The 19061-nt window shown below is 41.8% G+C and overlaps 1 protein-coding gene and 1 long non-coding RNA gene across 3 annotated transcripts in view; one reads left to right on the forward strand and one right to left on the reverse strand.

Moving 5' to 3' along the window:
• LOC111264630 (protein phosphatase 1 regulatory subunit 16A) overlaps positions 1 to 19061 on the reverse strand; it is a 71275-nt gene that overhangs the window by 19979 nt on the left and 32235 nt on the right. The window lies entirely within an intron of this gene.
• Positions 3411 to 8587, forward strand: LOC147753934 (uncharacterized). Its single transcript, XR_015312746.1, has 3 exons — positions 3411 to 3798; positions 6115 to 6184; positions 8001 to 8587. It is a non-coding gene; the product is annotated as an uncharacterized LOC147753934 (long non-coding RNA).

A 19061-nucleotide genomic window follows, 5' to 3' on the forward strand; every position in this document is an offset into this window, starting at 1 on the left:
TAACTGACGAGCTTTGTGTCCCCCGGCTATTTTTCCATATTTTTTGTAACGCGCCCATCTTTAGCATCGATTTCGGCGGTAACTGATGCGTCTAGTATTATAGTACCTCGTTGGTAGAATCCTGCCTGACTCGTACCGGTGCTTTAAGGTTCCACCTAATTACAGTAGCAAGCCATATTGATTAGGTGCGGTAGCTAAATAGCCTTTGTTGAACCGACTCGGCCAGCTGGACTTTCTCAGCATACGATGCGACACACAGCGAAAGGCAGAAGTGGCGATGCTGTGGGATGCTACTATTCGCTGCGCTTTTAATGCATGCGATACCATCATCGTGGCGTGGACCTTTTGGTGCACTATTTAACTGCCGATCTAAGTAATAGCTGTGGCTTTGGCTGTCCTATTCTGTTTCATTCCATCTTATCTTACATATCGTGTGTAGGCAGACCGGGGCAAGCCTACACACGTAAGCGGGCTGCGAGTTAGATACCCAGTCAAAGGCGAGAAAGCTCCAAACCCTATAGTTCTTCTTGCCCGCTACTTCCACCGCCATCGTGCATGACTAGTAGGACCGACTAGTATGATGAAAATAAGGTGACCTAACTAAATCGCGTCTCTGTGCGTTTAGTCATTCTTCAAAAAAAAATTCCTGTGAGCGGCGACAGCGACGGCGTACGTATGATCGTATGCCTAACAAAAATTAACTGACAGAAAAACCCGGCCGATTGAAAAGGGACGATTGCCATCGAAACCTGTTGTTACTGCTATCTGCCTCCCGAACAGTTATAAGAGGCCTGAAACTGCTGTGATGGCACAGAAGTCGCGACTGCTGCTGCGATTACTATTATGGCTGCGGCGAGTGAACGAAACGCTCAGAATAACTGCAAGCCGACTGGTTTGGTTGGACGCTGAGGCTAAAAGTAGCATATCCAAAATACTCGCAAGGGCAAACATGAATGAATGGGGTTGGGGGCTATAGGAAGATCTAAGGCCTTGCTCTCTATCGGGCAGCTGGCTGTACAGCTTGTGTACACAGTGCGAGCTGGCGATAAGAAGGGATTTCTAAAATTCCCCTGTCAGGTGGGTGCCCGAATCTGCTACTTGCATTAGCAGCGGTTACACTATGGCCTCCAGCTTTAGAGAAGTCGCAAGAGCAGCCTTTCGCAGCTAGTAAGCAGGTGAGGAGAATTCTTCTCCAGATAGACCCCCATCAGCGAATGGCAGACTTAGCTAGAGGAAAGGGATCGCAGGAAAACGGTACGGCCGTGACGCGGCTCTCACGGAGTGAAAAGCAGAAGTTAGCTGTTTTTTTCTCTTTCCCAATTTCTGTTAGGGATGAAAGATTCAATAGCAGCCCATAGAACGAAAATATAGGGTACGGGAGAGAGATTCTGAAAAAAACTAAGGCTTAGCTACAAAGAGCCAAGAGAAGCCCTGGTAACTTTAGTTAGCGCTGGCTTTGAGACACCTCGTAGCTGCCAGGTGAGAGAGACCTGGTAATTGCTATGCTTGTCTAGCTGGCCAGGAGCGATTCCTAAGCCACATCTATGTTCCTGAACGAGTCGAACAAACAGTCAGTCCAGCTTAGCCAGCGCATGGCTAAAAATAGTGTGTCTTTCTTAAGCTTTACTACACAGACACGAACGGGATACTCAAAAGGTGATAGCGGAAAGAGCTAGCTAGCAGACAAGTAGAACCGACTCGCAGAAGAACTACAGGTGAGTTCGCTGCCACCGAATACCGCGACTTTCTTACAGAAGCTTAGGTTAGCGGAAATGACAGGAGTGGCAATACCCCATAACGCGATGGAAAGCGCCGCCTCATCGTTTTTCTCTTCGTATTCCTTTTCCGGAACTGCTGCTGCTGCTGGAGTATAGAACCCACAAACATGTACCAGCTCGTAGAGGTATGCTTACGTATGTAGTGTGCATGTTGCCGTAGAAGGTGGAGTAGCGAAAGCAACCGACAGCCACGGCAACCGTGGTGAAGTTGCGCAGGTGATAGACATCGTTCTGTTTCATTCAGAGAGACAGTCCTAGTGGGTCATAAGAGACCTTGACTCGAAAGTCTTCTAGTCTCCTCTGATAGTAGTCAGTCGGTGCTACCTAAGGACGTTGGAACTGGTGGTGGCACTAAGGCACGTTTGCTTGCTCTTATTACACCGACAGAAGGTTTAGAATAAGGCAATTTCCCAAACCTTTCGCCGGTATGCGAGCCAGCTACTTCGAAGGCGACCAGGCACACGAAGACCAGCACCAAAGACTCTACCGTGTTCTCTAACTAGCGGCCTTGTCTGGCTTGGACACGCCTTCGTGACGTCATTAAGCTATTTTCTCTTTATTCAAGTTAGGAATAGGCTAACTTCTTGTGGCTGCATAGGTTTGTGATGTGGTTCTGAGTTAGTGAGTCGGATCCTTCCAACTCTCAGCTACATACTGATCGTAAAATGTTAGCTACGTAGCCTTCGGCAGCTTGTGAACGCAGGACAAATGCTTACTTTGTGTTTTTTTTTTAAAGGCTTCCCTCTCTTTTGTCTATATCTATCGCATCGACGGCTAAACTTGAAAAAACAAGCTTTCAGGGTTCTTTGGCGGGTCGCTCAACAGTACCGTTACTTGTATGCTTATTTTACATTATCGTTCATTCATCGAACCTTGTCATCTGCAGAAAACAGATCGCAGGAGCTCAACAAAAGGAGATATAGTAGACATTTGAATCCATAATCAACTAGCTCTACCAAATATTAACTGGAAAGCAATGTCTGGGGACACAAGACAGTCAATGACGTAGAAAAATATGTTTAATAGGACACTTTCCAATTCTGTTCATTATTCCAGAAGTAAGAGGTCGCCGGCTCAAGCTCCGCTAATGATACGTATTGCAGGACAATTAAAATTACGAGAAGTATTTCGATCTATATCCGACTGGAAAAGTATTTTATCTACTAAATTAAAAAAAAGCGGGCTTAATACAGAATGCACACCGCAGACAGAATAATGATAATTCTATTTACCATTATACGAAACTCTCTAAGCTCTGACCTCGCTCTTACTTTAACGTTTTTACTATTCTTTTTCTGTATTATATTCTGATTGATATATCGAGTAGGATGTAGTGCATTTTTGTAAAGAACGCTATTTACTTCTTTATATTTGTTACCGAACACAGTTGTTTCACTTACGATTATAATTGGATTATGATTCCAATTGAGGTGGGTATCTACAATCGGCAATAAACGTCCTTTTACCAAACCAAGAAGGCCAAAACAGGCTTTTTATTTGTATGCATGTATCCAGTATCTCCGAGACACTCCACCCTCCCATTATGTATGAACTGGCAAAGCAACTTAATAAATTGCACATAGTAACAAAGCTCAGAGAGGAAAATTGCGACTAGACGTATGTATTGAACCTAAACTGAATAATGACTAAAGTATAGCAAAAAGCCGCCACTCAATGGTTTTGCTGCAGCAACAAAGAAGTCTTCCAGTGACGGGAGCAGGTCCATACAGGACCAGTGCGTCAGGCCAGGGCTAGTTTTGTGTTAGTTTGCTTAGGCGATATAAAGAGGCGGGAAAGGCGGTCAGAATAGAAACGTGGCCATGACGGATTACTCCATGTTTGCAGACTGTGGTCTGTTCGCTGAGCAGGCCTACCAGCGGCGTGAATTGCCTTCGAAAAAGCCACCCGTTAGACTGCCACGTTGGTTGTTATAAGAAGCCCTTTGTTACGATCGTGGTCGTTGTTAGCACTAACTCACTACTACCGGTTGCTACAATCGGATATGGGAGCTCGCTATAAGGTCAGGCCATCCCATATAGTCATGCATGTTCTGAGAAACGTGATGAATAATAGAGGTGTAATGATACAGATTAATAGAGCATAGACTTCTAAGTCGAGCTACAGCATTTTGATGTTAGACTAGACAACATAGCATAAATATATTAACATGAAAATAGCTTTTATCTCAAAAATGGCGTATAATAAAAAACGTAAAAATTTTGTAAATCACTCAAAGACCGCATCGATTGTTTCGAATATTTTAGTACGATTTACTGCGAAAGTTTCGTAATAAAAAATTTTCCTGAAGGCAAACGGAGCGTTTAAACAAACAATTTAATTTTAAGAAAAATACATTATACATATGGTGGTGATAGTGCTATAAAAAAAGTACTACTGCACCAAAGCCATTTTTAATTGTCTTGATAACACAAGTAACGCTCCTTCAGAAAGTATATCGTACACAATAGAGTCAGTTCTCTAGCAATTGATAACAGAAAGCAACAATATGAAAAGGCCTGAGTCAGGAGTGATGAAGGAAGCTTTTTTGAAAATAGATCAATGCAGACAAAAAAAAGCCATAAAAGTATCTTGCTAACCGTGCTGCCATCGCACACCAAACGTCTAATGATTTGTACTCTACAACAAACATTAACAAATGGCAGCTTCTCATTTTCGTTCCCAGAGAAAGGTCTCTCATTGACAACGGAACTTACTCGTGCTTAATTATTTCGTACCCCCAAGACTGTTACATCAACTCAAACTGTTCCATTCTGCCGACATGAAAGTTTTTATAGAGTGAATACGATTTTCTTAGAATTTGTCGTTCTTGTCGCTTTTTTCCTTTTCCGCACAAAAAGGGGATCAGCGCCACGTTAGCCTTTCCGAATTTTTTTTCTACATTGCCGCCTATCATTGGTCATTCTTTTTCCAACTTATATTTTTGCCCGGTTATTTTGTCTTCTGGAGTCACCTGAGGCCTAAGCTATCACCGCTATACTGGTCTGACATCCCTGGCCTCCTTCTCCGTTTCTTGATTCATATCGCAAATTCTATCGCATTCAATTTCTAGCTGCTTAGCCATCCGACCTTTCTCTTTCGTTTTCCCGGTAGACCGTTGGTCGTCACTGGAGCCGAGACAGATCAATTCATCGTATATGAAACCGTAGGAGAAGACTTAAAATATGCCCCAATTTTTCCCAAAGTTCGCCACCATGGGTCACCTCGCCTTCTTTCCATCAGCGTGGAAGTGACCCGTTTTGCCCAAGCGTAGCGTTGCTCACATGTAATCTTATAATGTGATGGAACCATAAGGCAAAAACTTTTTTACCTAAACAGGTTGTCGATCTTTTTTGCACGTTTTTCCACAACACTACCCTTAGAGCATTTGTGCTTATTACGTCTGGCAAGGTGCAAGTTTAACGGAAAGGTGTCGTAAATAATCGCGACGCCAGCAGCTGATGATAACCAGAGAATTATTGCTAAGAACAATGACGGTTTCACCAAATTTGCGCCACACTCTGTAGAGTAACGCAATGCATCGCATAATGTGATAGTTGAACAACCGAGTTTTTGAGGAACCCTGTCTTCTATTGTGTTAAGTACGATACAAGAGAGGTTTTGAAGGCAGTACAAAACGACAAAGTACAGCCGGGCTATGGACAACATTTAGAAGTTCTATTTAAGGAAAAAAATGGGAACATAATTTGCTTACGCACATGTGGGTTTGGTTTCTGTGATCGTGACCTGTTTCACTTTCTTATTTCTCTTACAGATGTCAATTTTTCTTAGCCAGACTTCGATAATGACTGTGCATGCTTTGTATGGTTTTACTATGTGTATATCTGTATCAGTTGTGGAACAGTCCCATTAGATTGCCCTAAAATTCTTAACTTGAATATTGTGAAAAGGAAACAACGGAAGCGGCCTGATTGCCTGGGCAGGCCGATAACTACACTAACAAAAAAATTGCGAGATATAAATCGCTGTGTAAATAAGATTTTCGTAACTAGTGCGCTTGGACACGATGTTGATCTTAGTATGTCGTACTTAATACATAGATTGAGCCTAGTTCTTATTGTATTGTTTCTTAAATTACCTTATTGAATTATTCATTTGGCAGTAATTGAATCTGGTTCCACATGATCGACCAAATAACTAATGGCTTTTTCAAATAGAGCCGTTCACAACTTCGTTCACAAACCACTATGTATTTTGCACTTTGTTGCTGAGATTGCTTGTATAGCATTTTTCCTTGTACTAGTCTTTTTGTCGAAAGACCCTTTTCATGAGTTCTTCATTAATCCTGACTATCTTTTACGTTTCGTTCTTCTTCTAGGGATCGCCCCCCAGGAATGCATGTTGTCTGAATCTCTATACAAAGGGAAAAGCTGCAAAACTGGGGCGCGGTGGGTAACCCAGTTATTGTTTATTTGAACTTCTTAAGGCTGAATAGATATTGGAAAATCTTAAAGTAGAATTTCAAAAAAAAAAAGAAAGATTCGATATAAGATAAGAAAATGATATTCCCAAGCGAATGGATCTTTATACCTGCGGCGGTCGTCCCAGCTTGCCCGTTCAAATGCGAGTATGTGTGGGAGAATTGGTACAACTATCTGTAAGAAAGGGCTTTTCCGCAAGAGCAGCCACCTATTACCTATATTTTTTCACCTAGGTACAACGCACTTCTCATCTGCGTTTGCTTCGACATACAAACGTTATAGATAGTACAAACTGTGTGCACAAAATGCCCGCAGTTCCTTTGGATTCAGCTAAATGTGTGCAAAACTGGGTGTCAGTGCATACGAAAGTGAAAGACGAGGTTATCGCCGGCACCCGCTATTGGTCGAAACCTGCGGTCGAAAAAGAAAACAAATGAAGTCTGGAACTGTACCATATACTTGGCTAAAATCGATGCTCTAGACCTCCTTTATATATCTTCATTTATAGCTCCAGCCACTCTTAGCTTACTTATCGGTTCCCAGATAAGGAGTCTCAAGGAACCGCTGAGGAAAAATTGTCTACACCTCATCCATCTTATTTTTCTAGGCTCTTATTTTGTATGCCGAATTCCGATCTTTAAAACGGGTCGAACGAGTAAGGAACTATGAAAGTGGGGATGTTGCTATTCAGAACTTTTTTCTGGATATGTCATATCTCATCTTAAAGCTGGCAGTTCTTTACTACGTGCCTCGGCTACCTAGGCCTTTTATTGCTGTCTGAATTTCCTCCTAAATGTCTGCACGCCTGCCCGTATGCAAGTTTGCAGACATTTAGAAAGGTTCGTGTCCTTTCTACCTTTATATGCCTTCCTTTATATCGACTTGTTATTATCCGCAACGCTAGATTACAGGAGGGAAGCGCTTGTTCGTTATCAGATCCGCCCCCGTCTTTACTTTGGGCTAGCTTATGATGAAACGATTATAACTCCTACGACTTTTCAACTATTACGAGAGTCATCTGTAAGCACAAACATCATGACGTTTTTGCAATGCGACGAGGGCCATCGCTGCTGTACGCGAGTCGGGTTGGTGTTGCCATTGTCATTTCTATTTACTGCATCGCTTAGCAGTTAACCGATTTGCGATATGTACCGTGTTTGCATGCCTCTTCCTTCAGCAACGAAAAAGGCAAATTCGATGCAAAGAATTGCAGTAGTAGCCTGAGCTGGTAACTGGAAAAGATCGCAAAGTCGTGAGGTCGTAAAAAACAGTCGGCCAAACGATGCAGCGTTCCAGAAAATTACCTGAGTGCCGAGTACACACAAAAATACATACGCAATACGAGTGTACACATATATATATATATATATATATACATGTATATATTATATCGGCGACAAATTGTTACACATTTTAAGAGGCTGTCTGTCGTAAGAGGCAAACGTTCACCACCTATTTTTAGTGCTATAAGAAAATCAGCTTTTTTTAAATCAAAGCTATAAACTTTTGGTGAGCAAAGCAGGAGGTTCGATTCCGAAGTATAGATTACGAGCAATTGCTCAATGTCGTCATGCCGGGCGGATCTCCCCGAGATTCTTTAGTTTCTCGCAATTAATCGTTTATTACATTGCGACTGACTATGGGACCGCTATAGAGACAGAAACGGATTTTCTAACACCATAATGGAGAGGCAATGGAGAGGAAGACTCCACAACTAATTGAAATATTTTTTCTTGTGTATTTTTTATGATCCGAATGTTTCTATACTATGTGGTGGATTCAGTGGCTCAAATAGTTCATGGACGCGCTGTGCCACCGGGATATCCGGAGAACAATGAAGACATATATACTGTATGTAAAGTGTGATTAAATGAAAAAAGAAAAAACAAAAATAAAGCTCAAGGAATTACTACTAAGTTCTTCGAGGTAGGGAACAGCGGGCAGTCTTCAATTCTTCTACATTCGCCATGTACAGAAAAATTCATCGAAGGAACGGCCACTGGCCATATATCTTTCAACAAAAGGTCACCTTAGCCAATACTAGAAAATTAATGCAGGATGAATCGATTGAGCATGTATGCATATCCTGGAACAAGGGCTTGCAGCCTATATTAAAATCCATTGACCCGATGTCCGATGGAAGGAATACGAATGCTGGTGTATACGTCGTGTCCGCTGCGGCTTTTCTAGTTTGACTGCATAGTAATTCATTGGACAATATATCCTATTCTTCTTCTGTTGAAATGGGAAAAACACAGCTTTAACATTGTGGTTTTCATATACGTGTACATACTGTAGGTAATCTAAAAAGTGATGCTTAAACTTGACAGAAACTTGCTTACTAATTGAAAATAATTTGTGAATCAGTCTCTGAAGAAACCTACCTTTTCTTTTAACTTTTCATCACTGAAAATCATCTGAAAAGCTATTATTGCGAAACGTTATAATTTTTAATTAATTAGAGTACACAGTTGAAGAAGTCTCAAAACTGAGCTTTTGAGAATGCAGAAGATACGTTTATATTCAGCCCGAAGGTTATTCCTCATCTTATTCGTCAGCTTTAAGTCTTTTAAGTTACAAGTTGAACTGGGCAATCCAAACTTGAGGAAGTAGGCGTTTGACTATTTTGCCTCAAAACATCCATAAATTATATGACAAATTATGCTAATAGAATAACACAGAGTTTATAGAGACATTTCAACCATTAACATCACATTATTTTGAAAAGTAACATCGAATATTAGCGCGAAAGGCTAAAAATGTATTTGCCTACCTAAGTATATTCTCATGTGAAAATAGGTTGTTCGCGTGGTTTACCTCTATATGATTACACCAAATTAGGGGACAGAGTAAAGCAGCGGCGAACGGTTAATAAATTCGGCCTAAGGTTAGAGACTGTAACCACGTTACCTATTAGCCCTATAGTGCGGATACACGCTTCAGCTCTTTGTAAAATAGTGTCAATGGTAGGCAAAATTTGCTTGAAGCTCTGGGGCGGCGAAAGACACAAACTGCACATAGGGTTGGGCTGGCTTGAATAGAACACCGTATTACGATCAACCAACGTCCTATTTATCAGGCTCTTACCGCACCCGGTAAGGAGTGCATAAAAGCTTCGTTGCCTTCCGTTAACTCTCCAACATCTATGACTAACTCAATCACCAACGAATGTAAGGAAGTTAGAGATTGTTTGTCGCTTGCCTATCGGTCGACAAGTCTTCGTCGCATCTTTCGGGGTTATAACATTAGCTAGACCTGTTTTTGTTTACTGCAGATCTCAAAGTTTATGCGAGCCCTCAAACTGCATAAATATATATCCCGCTTATTTTCAAGGAGCTATTAGATATTACACCTGGAATTTGGTGACATGACTGCATTCGCCAGACTTCCATACTTCTACAAGGCTCCCAGTTTCGTTTGAATGCGCATAATGCCAGACAGATCAACTGGGTATAGGGCAGCGATAAAAGCCTATTAAAGAGGTTAGCGCAACATAGCTTTCTGGTTGGCCGAAGCCTGTTATCTTCTCATGCGGAATCGATTAGGATATGATTGTGCCGTCATTCGTATTTGTTTTTTCGTTCCTGAGTGCTTGTTCGACCCCCTTTTCACGACCTAATAAGTACCAAGTGAGAAAGTTCGTTGTTCCGGAAGCGATGCCCTGATTGATGAACTATGTCTCTGTCTTGGGACCTGCGAGCGACGATGACATCCCCCCATATTATTTTCTATATCTAGTTAAGTGTATGCTTAATGAATAAACCTGTTTAAATAGCTAGGCTGATACTAACGCCCAAAGGTGTTATACAAATCCAGGTCCGTTAGTTTCGAACAAGTTACCCTGTGGGTGAAAGGTATAAACGTGGCAAACAGCCTATGGCCGTCGGCGTAGACAAAGCGGCAAGTCTGAAGCTGAGCAAACAGTCAAATACAGCTGTGTAGTAGAGAGTGGCATTGAAATCGTTTCAAATTATTGTATTTTTTCTGCCCCTCGCTGACGATCATTATATAAAATTTGAAAGGAGCTAGCTGGTTTCTTCCCTGGATAAGCTAAACAGTTTTGACACTGGTTGTAACGGATCGAAGACTCTTAGTTGAAACAGACGCAGTGTTCTCTACCAGGTGCTACCTTAGCTACCCGCCACTTGAGAAATCTTCTTCGTTTGTTGTTTTGTTTTTTCGTAACCACGTCACCTGAACTCTTCTCCTAACTAGGCCATTTAAGTCTGCTTGAAGGTACTGAAACTCACGCAGAAAAATGCGTTGAGGTTTACAGCTTCAGTCCGTTTTCTACTTCAAGAAGCTAGGAAGGAATATCGAATGCGATGCAGTCGTAGACGCTACAACGAAGAATGCGATACTGCAATTCAATCCACGCGCTGTTACCATGACAGCGTTCCATGGGCAACGTATGCATTAAAAACATTTCGGCAAAATCGTCCATGGTTAAACGAATAAAATCGACCAGAGTTAGGCAGGTGCGGAACAATTGACCGAACTGTCTGCCTCATTGAAGATTCCCCTGCAGACAATATCGTCAACAACGGCACTGGTGTTCTTTTCGCTATCGGGACCAACTCCTTCCTTCAGACCCTCTTCGGGAAAAGCCCATGGAACAGAAGGACAAAGAAAGCCCTGCACTAAGCAGGCGACAATAAGAGACGAGAATTTTCGAGAAAAACGAGCATCGAAACGAGCCACAACGAAGTATAGTTCACGTGTAGAGAATTTGATTGATTCTCATCTCTAAGAGGATTCGAGTAATACTAAGCGGTACGGCGAACCGATCCGAATCGTCGCAACCCTGTGTGCAGCGGTCTTCGCCCGATCGACAGAAATCTGCCATAGCAGCCGACGTAGGCTTAACAAAGAATGCCGCAGAACAAGCAAACGACCCGGCACCTACAAGATGCCGACGAGCACCACGAAGACGAGTTTGTATTGGACTGGAGACAAAAGTAAGTAACCAGTAGATAGGACGGCACAGATGGACGCCTATCATGCATCGGTTCTTCGATTCAATAATAAATAGAATTGGTAGTATTGTTTGTACAAGGCTGCTAATAGAGTACTCGACGATAACCTCTATCTGATCAATTCAGTCTCTAAAACGAATTACGACGCTGACTTATAACGAAACAGTAATAGAGCGATTCTTTTGTGCAAATACACAATAGTTGGCTTCCTAGAATACAAATTAGTATAGTCCTCGCTTCGTTCGCGTCTTGCTGCTGTTATGGACAAAAGATAAGGCAATGCGGATGACACTTACAAGCAGTGAACGCACGCTAAACACAAATTATGTATTCAGGTGTCAATGCAGTCAAACAGAGGCGAACACCATTGATAGGGGTTAACTATCGTCCGATAGCCCGTCGATTTTTCTTTTTCGCTTCGGCCGTTCCCCGAATACCCAATATCTACAAGTAAAGAGAAGGAAAACAGGACAAGGCTTACCGTTAGTTACTGTTAGTTTACCGCATTTTTGTCGTTGTTCCTATCCAGTTGTCGAGTGCTATCTCCATAGGGTCAAGATGAGGCTAACGGCCCTTGACGTATTAGTAGTCGGCATCACATATGCTAAGTGGCTGACGTTGTCAATCAAATAATGTCATCGTTTTTAGGAAAACCCCGAAATTTTCTTAGGGAAAGGGTGTTGACTCCCTACCTCGTTCTCCCTGAAACATTTAAGCTCAATGCAGATAGTGGGTTGGATTGAACGCTTCTTGAGTCTCGGTACATTCACTAGCTACTCGCGTTTTCTTTTTGCTAAACCTATGTTTACCTAGCGGACCCGATGACCCAACCAGAGCTAATAGTGTCCAAGTACAGGAAGTTGTTAACCATACGCCAACGGAACCCTATTAAAGAGATGATTTGTGGCTTCATCATTTTGTATATGATATGTCCACCATGTAGCTTGCTGTCAGATAGGATTTTCGATAATTTTCAAAACTTGTCTGTGTGCATTGATCCTGTTGGTTCAGCGAAAACTCATAGAACTACCAATGGTTATGATTCCATATATGCTAGCGGTGGTGATTACTGTGGAATATGGATCGGTAGACTTGGGGTTGCATTGTGAGGCATGGGATTGTAATGTGAAGACACCCATCAGCACCGTACGATGCGTATTGTCGATGTCGTCAGGGTTTGTCCGAGGCGAACTGGGTTTGCTTTTATGAAGAAACATCCCATTAACAAAGCTTAGCTAGAATAATGTAGCCAGTTAGACATATCTCTTTATGACCAAACAATGTATAACGGCTTCAAGTAGCTTGCAGGTAGCATTTTGTTTATGGCATCGCTGTCATTTCGATCAGATACCGATCAAAATCCTCTCATTTTTTCTACCTGGCGCACTATGTTTCCTTTATAAAACACTATGACCAGAATATGCTGAATGTAAACGTACGTAGAGCATCTCGTTCATTTACGATTTGTACTATAATTAATTATCGTTAGCTTCGGCTTATTTGAATGCACAGATTTTCTTTATGCAGTTACAACCCTCGACCAAAGCCCCGAGGCCGTTAGCTTAACAACGTTCAATTCTAGCTTCCGGCCCCTAACAACTGCGATAAAACGCTGTCGGAGGTCGGTGGGCTATTATGTTTTTTCTCTCTGTTGCCCTCTATTCGATGAGGTAAACAAGCTCAACTTAGGCCAATTGTATTATTCCACGTCCGCCCATTTCGTTCTGCACAGTACAGTATCACTTTTGATACTTAGGTTCCTGCTCGCCGACCATTTACAGATGCGGCCTCCAACCGTGGATAAAAGCCTTTTAGGTGCTCACCCCATATTCTCCGTCGTTTGTATTTGCCGTTCAATTCGGGCTAAATTTTTTGAAAGTTTCCTAGAGATGCAGCTTTAATTTCTCGTTCGACGACGAAATTGCCACTCGCTCATACTCGGAGCAACATGGCCGGGTTCTCTTGCTATTATACGATGCGATGGTTGGTATTTTATGGAGCACTTTGAAAAGAACACGGCGACTAACCACATGAAAAAAATGCCTGTTGCTAGGCGAGGGGTTTTCGGGATTCCCCCACGCGTCCTACTGCGTATGGAAATGGAAGCTGTGCAGGTTTTATAAAGCCCTCAATCTGTGTTTTGTTTTACGAACATGTACTTCGGACATTCCCAGTTGTGTCCAATTCAGAAAGATTGTTGAGAGAAGAAGAAATTGAATCACAGAAGACCACTACGGTTCGACGAGTGACTAGGAACATAGCTCTATGGAATTATGTGAGTAATTAACGGTATTTTTTGAGGGCAAGCGCTGTGCTAAAGGACGCTGGCCGGAACGGTAGGATAAACAACTACAAGAGACGTGCACTGCATTGGATAGAGCCCAGTAGCGGAAGTGTATAGAAGAACGTTATCACGTTACGCAGCGTCCTACGCCCTCCGCCAGTCTTGACTCACATGTTTCAACGGTACAGTGCCGAGAAGCTATGAAAAAAGCACGACTCTCATCACAGTGGTATCAGCGATACGCATTTTTTTCGGAAACTTCGCCGTCAATTTGCAATGCAAACAAATAATTAGGATGCCGTAAATATTTGCCATCGCACTAAACAATGTCATCAAAAATAAGAAAAGTTTCGAAAAACACCATAAATAGCCCAGAGGCTTAAGCGCGGTTTTGGTTATGCATACCAGAAGCACAAAATGATGTATAATCCTAACTGAATTGGTTTTTATTCAACATTTCTGTAAGAAATAATGATGTCCTTTCCCCTTGCTGCAGTCGAACAGAGCAATGGGGTCTGTTCGAAGAGGTGATAGGAACAATCCGGTTAGCCTGGTCAGGCACGGGAATCGTTGCTTCCTGCGTGTGGATTATCGTGAAGCGCTCATATAGACATTTAGTAGAGGGTACAACTCACACAACAACTATATTCGCCAAACCGTGCAGCCAGCAATATTAAATCCCTTAAAATGCTAATATTCGGCTCCTTTCGTGCCGGCAGAGCTTAGAAAATAATCATGGAAGTTTTATTCTGGGCAGTAACTAGAATCACATTGAAGTTATACTAATCTATTCGTTAAGTGTGAAAAAATTTTTAGCATAGTATGTGTCATAGTCTATCATATATGAGTGGCGAACGGATACTATACGTGAGCAACTATAGTAACTATATTTCTAGCTTTACTAGCTACGATTGGCCACCTTATGGATTGCTGCTGGTGGATCCGGAACTGGAAATTAAGGAAGTTAGTTATAAATTGTTTAATTCGGCCGAGAGCAAATGCAAACCACCTTCGACAAATTGTGATTCACAGATGAACGTTAAAGCATAGACAGGTGTGCAGTTCTAGAGAGATACTACTGCTATACAGCGTGTGCATAGCATTGCAGGAAACCGCGTTGCCACAGTAGCATTTCGGGGCATTCAAGCTCAGAAAATCCCTGTCAGCCAAGTTTTTAATGGCAATGCACGTGTTGGTTTATAAGGCTGTCCAGTCTGTAGTTATCTGAAAGTCTAATGATTTATGGATACGAGCAAAGTGCTAATTAATAATGAGCACATAATTGTCTCGATATTCAATTTCGACACGTGCGCAGATCCTCGTGCATATGTAGCCATGCGAAGCACAAGAATATATAGCGTGTGCCGAAATAGAAGCAAATATGGGGACGATATTAAGATTTAAAACTTTCAGATGACTACCGATTTATAAGCCTTGCCTACCAACACGTGCACTACCATTAAGAACTTGGCTAAAGTAGGTTCTTTTGAAAATCCGTGATTCTTATATACCTATACATCGAATGCCGCGAAATACCCATTTGGTACGCGGTTTCCTGCAACCGCATACAAAACGCGTTTACAGTACAAAGACTTTTCTATAATTTCGATGACCCGATTAACTTTGATTGTTACCAATCGAATAATAACCTCAATTTTGCCAAATGATCCACGAAACATGAATTGCATCTAGGCTTTTATCCAACGTGTAGGGACTTGGTAAGGCAGCCTTTACTCGCTATACAAATTTAGCCTGCCTCGTTATCGTTGATAAAGTATTAGAAATGCATCAAGGTAGGATAGGTCAGACCACGCCAAGCGCTTTTTATTGCCTAGGGTGGAACAGACAACACTGACCAAGCCGATCAGGCAGATCAGGATTCACTACGTAATTAATTATTCCGGTGTCCTGTTGATGTCTCCTCCTAAATTTACGACGGATAAATCCATAACTGAGAACAGATACTGTATCTCGGGAAACCGGAAGAAGCTTGGACGCAGTATGACGTAGAACTAAATCAAGTCAGTTAGCTAAGCAGCGGTCCATGGAAAGCCCTTGCCTCTAAGCAATATATCGCTGATTGGTGCTGTCCACTAATGCTGGCGTCTCTTTGTCCACTATCGGCAGTATATTGTGATGCCCATGAAAAGTGAGTCCGACAAGGCCACAACCAATGGTTCATGGCCTATACTTCACGCTATCTATATGGCCCTCTCCTCAGTGGGCTCTCATGAAAAACTGGCGAAGTGTTTCAGACAGCGGTGACTTGTATTCGTATGCAAGCGAGGGTACACACGACCGTGTAGACTAGAGGCTAAATTCTTCGTCGGAGGCGAGATGCGGAGGAGGTCAACTGAGACTAAGCAACAGGGACCATTTTCCTACATCGCCTATCTTTCTCCCTATTTCCACCCCTTCTAGCCGAGTCAAAGCGTGACATACAAGTCAGTTTTAAATAACTCTCCACTCACATGTCTAACATGAAGCAGGAGAGACTACAGCCATTAGCGTCAGTTTATGTATTGCAGTCTACGTAGTCTGCGATTGTAGATTTTGACCTTGGCTCATATCGTAGCGCGCAGCTGATCTCCATATCTCTGCCACCACGGACCGTTAACGTTTAGGGAGTCCTGACATCGACAACAACAATCTCGTCCGTATGTTATATAATATTTCTTTGTCTTGAAGCTTTTGTCTCAACTACATTCGTTGACCGATGTATTCTTGCCTTTGTGTATCTGTACTATGAGATTAGTTTACACATATAGAGGAAGTACCTTTTCAGTTCCGAAAGGAATGCGTTGTCGTTTTACCACCTCTTGTCGTCCATAGTGTACTATAGCAGCCTGTCACATAGTACCTAGTAGAGAGCGTGCGCGTTGAATATGTACGAAAATTAAGCCATGGTGACGCTTCGACTGTTGTGACGCCAAACATGAGTTACATGTTTATACACAGAGTCTGCGAATTTTTATGTTTATGTCCTACCGACCCTATAAAAATAGTCGATTGAATGGGCAGTATTAACGTCTATGTCATTAAGATTTAGGCATAGGAATAACCTCTAGTATAGATATATATATATTTATTATATTTTACAGGGAAACTAAGGGTCCTTTCAGATTATTACTTTTGAAGGGTTGATTATCTTCTTATATACATATTTTCCCGTGCTTCTCTGTAGAATATTCCGTCCGGAATGAGACATGTAAAAACCGCACATAAGTATTCCTTCATCATAATCCAAGTAGATTTCTTCTTCAGATAAAAGAAGAAACGATTGCCCGCACTGAGTAAGCAAATGCCACTAATTACGCCTGAGAATTTTACGTATTTGTGCTTAACCAATCAAGTTGATTGGTATTTTCCAACCGAAGAGAAGCAGCGCTTTGTCAGACAAATCAATTGTTCAGAAAGCCAATAATTATTGGGTTGTCGAAAAAGTATTGACCGTCTGTAAACTAAAATTATACTTATTTTTTCCTTCTATATTCTTAAAATCACATTACCCAAAGACATATGCACTATTTCGACCGGTGACCTTCAGCCATTTTATAATAACGTCATTAACGCATTACTTCTTCGGTTCCCGGCAAAAAATTGTGGCAAGTAACTTTTGCGTCCTTCCATTAGGACAACATTTACAATATTAAGAGAGTCTTGCAGAGACCGATATAGAGAATAGCGCTGTACTATAATCGTACTAAGATTTCCCATCTTCTTGATTTTCGCCGAGTAGCTAAGGATATACGTGGTCTATTCTTTTCCAATGGTTTGTCGTCCAAATCTTGCTCTCTGTTGACAATAGAGGTCTTAATCTGTCCTTTTACCGGACGTAAAATAGGACCTTGTAATATACGATTTCCTACCAATCCAATCGTACCAGTGCAGACCTTGGTCGAGTAAAGGGCGCAGTTGTTATTATTGTTTATTTGCGTGTTATTGGTGTATGTGATCCACCTTTTAGTAACCATAATTAGCTGCTTCAGAATTTCTCCATTCCGTTTCGTTTTCGTTCGAACTCCATTTCGTTTCGTTTTGTTTCGTTTCTGTAAAGCTTCATAAATGGAGAAACTATTATTTTACATCAATTCGTGTGACACAGAGACGTCGAGCTTTCTTCAAATCGTTTAAAACTCTTTGTAGGTGAAGGCTTAGGTCCTCGATGGTATCGTGGCTCCGCTCAACTTGCGTAATAAGCTCATCAACTTTTCCCGGAATCGGTCAACCACTACAAGAAGCATTTTTCGTATCTAAATTTCCACAACGAAAGTAACAGAAACATCTTTGAGCGTTCCGATAACGCATCTTAATCATAACTAGCACGCATTTTTTATGGGTCTGGATAGCATCTATGCTTCCGTCATTCTTCTTGCAGAAACTTCACTCATCTTCAAGGCGCTCTATCTTAAGTCTGACTAAAAGGCTTCCAACGACTTCTACTGCTAAATCTTAGCTTTTTAAATGACACCAGCGCCCAGACAACGCGGTTTATATTACTCAGGAGCTATGTAACCTTGAAGCCATCTAGCTATAAAAACAGTGAGTACTTTCTTAGGTACACAATACTGATACACTGGTTTTTTTCTTGAAAGACTAATGTTTTTTTTTTTTTTCAAAACAGGATGAATCTGCGAATATTTGACATGAATATAGACACAGCCTGCCTGAAATAGCATAACAGATAAGCTAACTGACATTTACTTCATATACGAGGTAGCAATGAGGTAGGTTATAATGTGGTGCATAAATACCGGAGTGACCTATCGACAGCTAGATGAATGAGAAATCCGGACAGACCGGAGAAAATAAGACCACTTAATATACCTACTACTTTGCAGCGAGAGCGGGCCGTAGCTCAATTTATGCCAACTTCTCTTTACATTCTTATCGGTCTCAACACGTCGCAGTATGACAGTAAGCCAACTTCGTTAGCTCTCAAGCCGCCTAACTCTAACCCCACATATCGCCTGCAAACAGCCTATCCTTAACCGTAAAAAGGACAAGTAGCATGTAATAACCTCCTATTCGGAACCCACAGAAAGACACTTGACGTCGCTAAAGCTGGCGGCCAAAAGCCAGCGAAAAACGAAATGTTACCCGTGATATTTTTTCCTAGCGTACGTTAATCCCTCCTAAAAATCGCGCCCAATAGTTGGGTGGGTTGTAGAAATATTGATATTGTCGAAGGCAATGCTCAACCAGAGTACAGCCGATGTACAACTAAACATATTTGTTTGTATTTAATAGTATATAACAGTCTGTACTATGTGTTGTTGCTTTGACTCCGTCGTTAAACACAGGCTTCCACAGAGTGTCGACTGGAATACCCGGTTTTCTTCGGCGAAGGTGAGATAAGGGATATCTGTAAAGCTTTTTTGGTTTAACGTTAGTTTTCATTAGTTCTTTCTTCCTCTTTTAAGCCTTTTTGAGGTGACCACCATTTCGCGCAATAAATCCTACCACCCATCAATGGGAGGCCACGCGGAGCCGATAAACTTCTTCAACATGTACGTTTACCAGGGATCAATGCTCTTGAGAATCCAATACGAGTGGAACTCAAAGGTGGTAGTCTTTCAAAGGT

Source organism: Varroa jacobsoni, unplaced genomic scaffold (genome assembly GCF_002532875.2).
Source record: "Varroa jacobsoni isolate VJ856 unplaced genomic scaffold, vjacob_1.0 scaffold_98, whole genome shotgun sequence".
Lineage (NCBI taxonomy): Eukaryota > Metazoa > Arthropoda > Arachnida > Mesostigmata > Varroidae > Varroa > Varroa jacobsoni.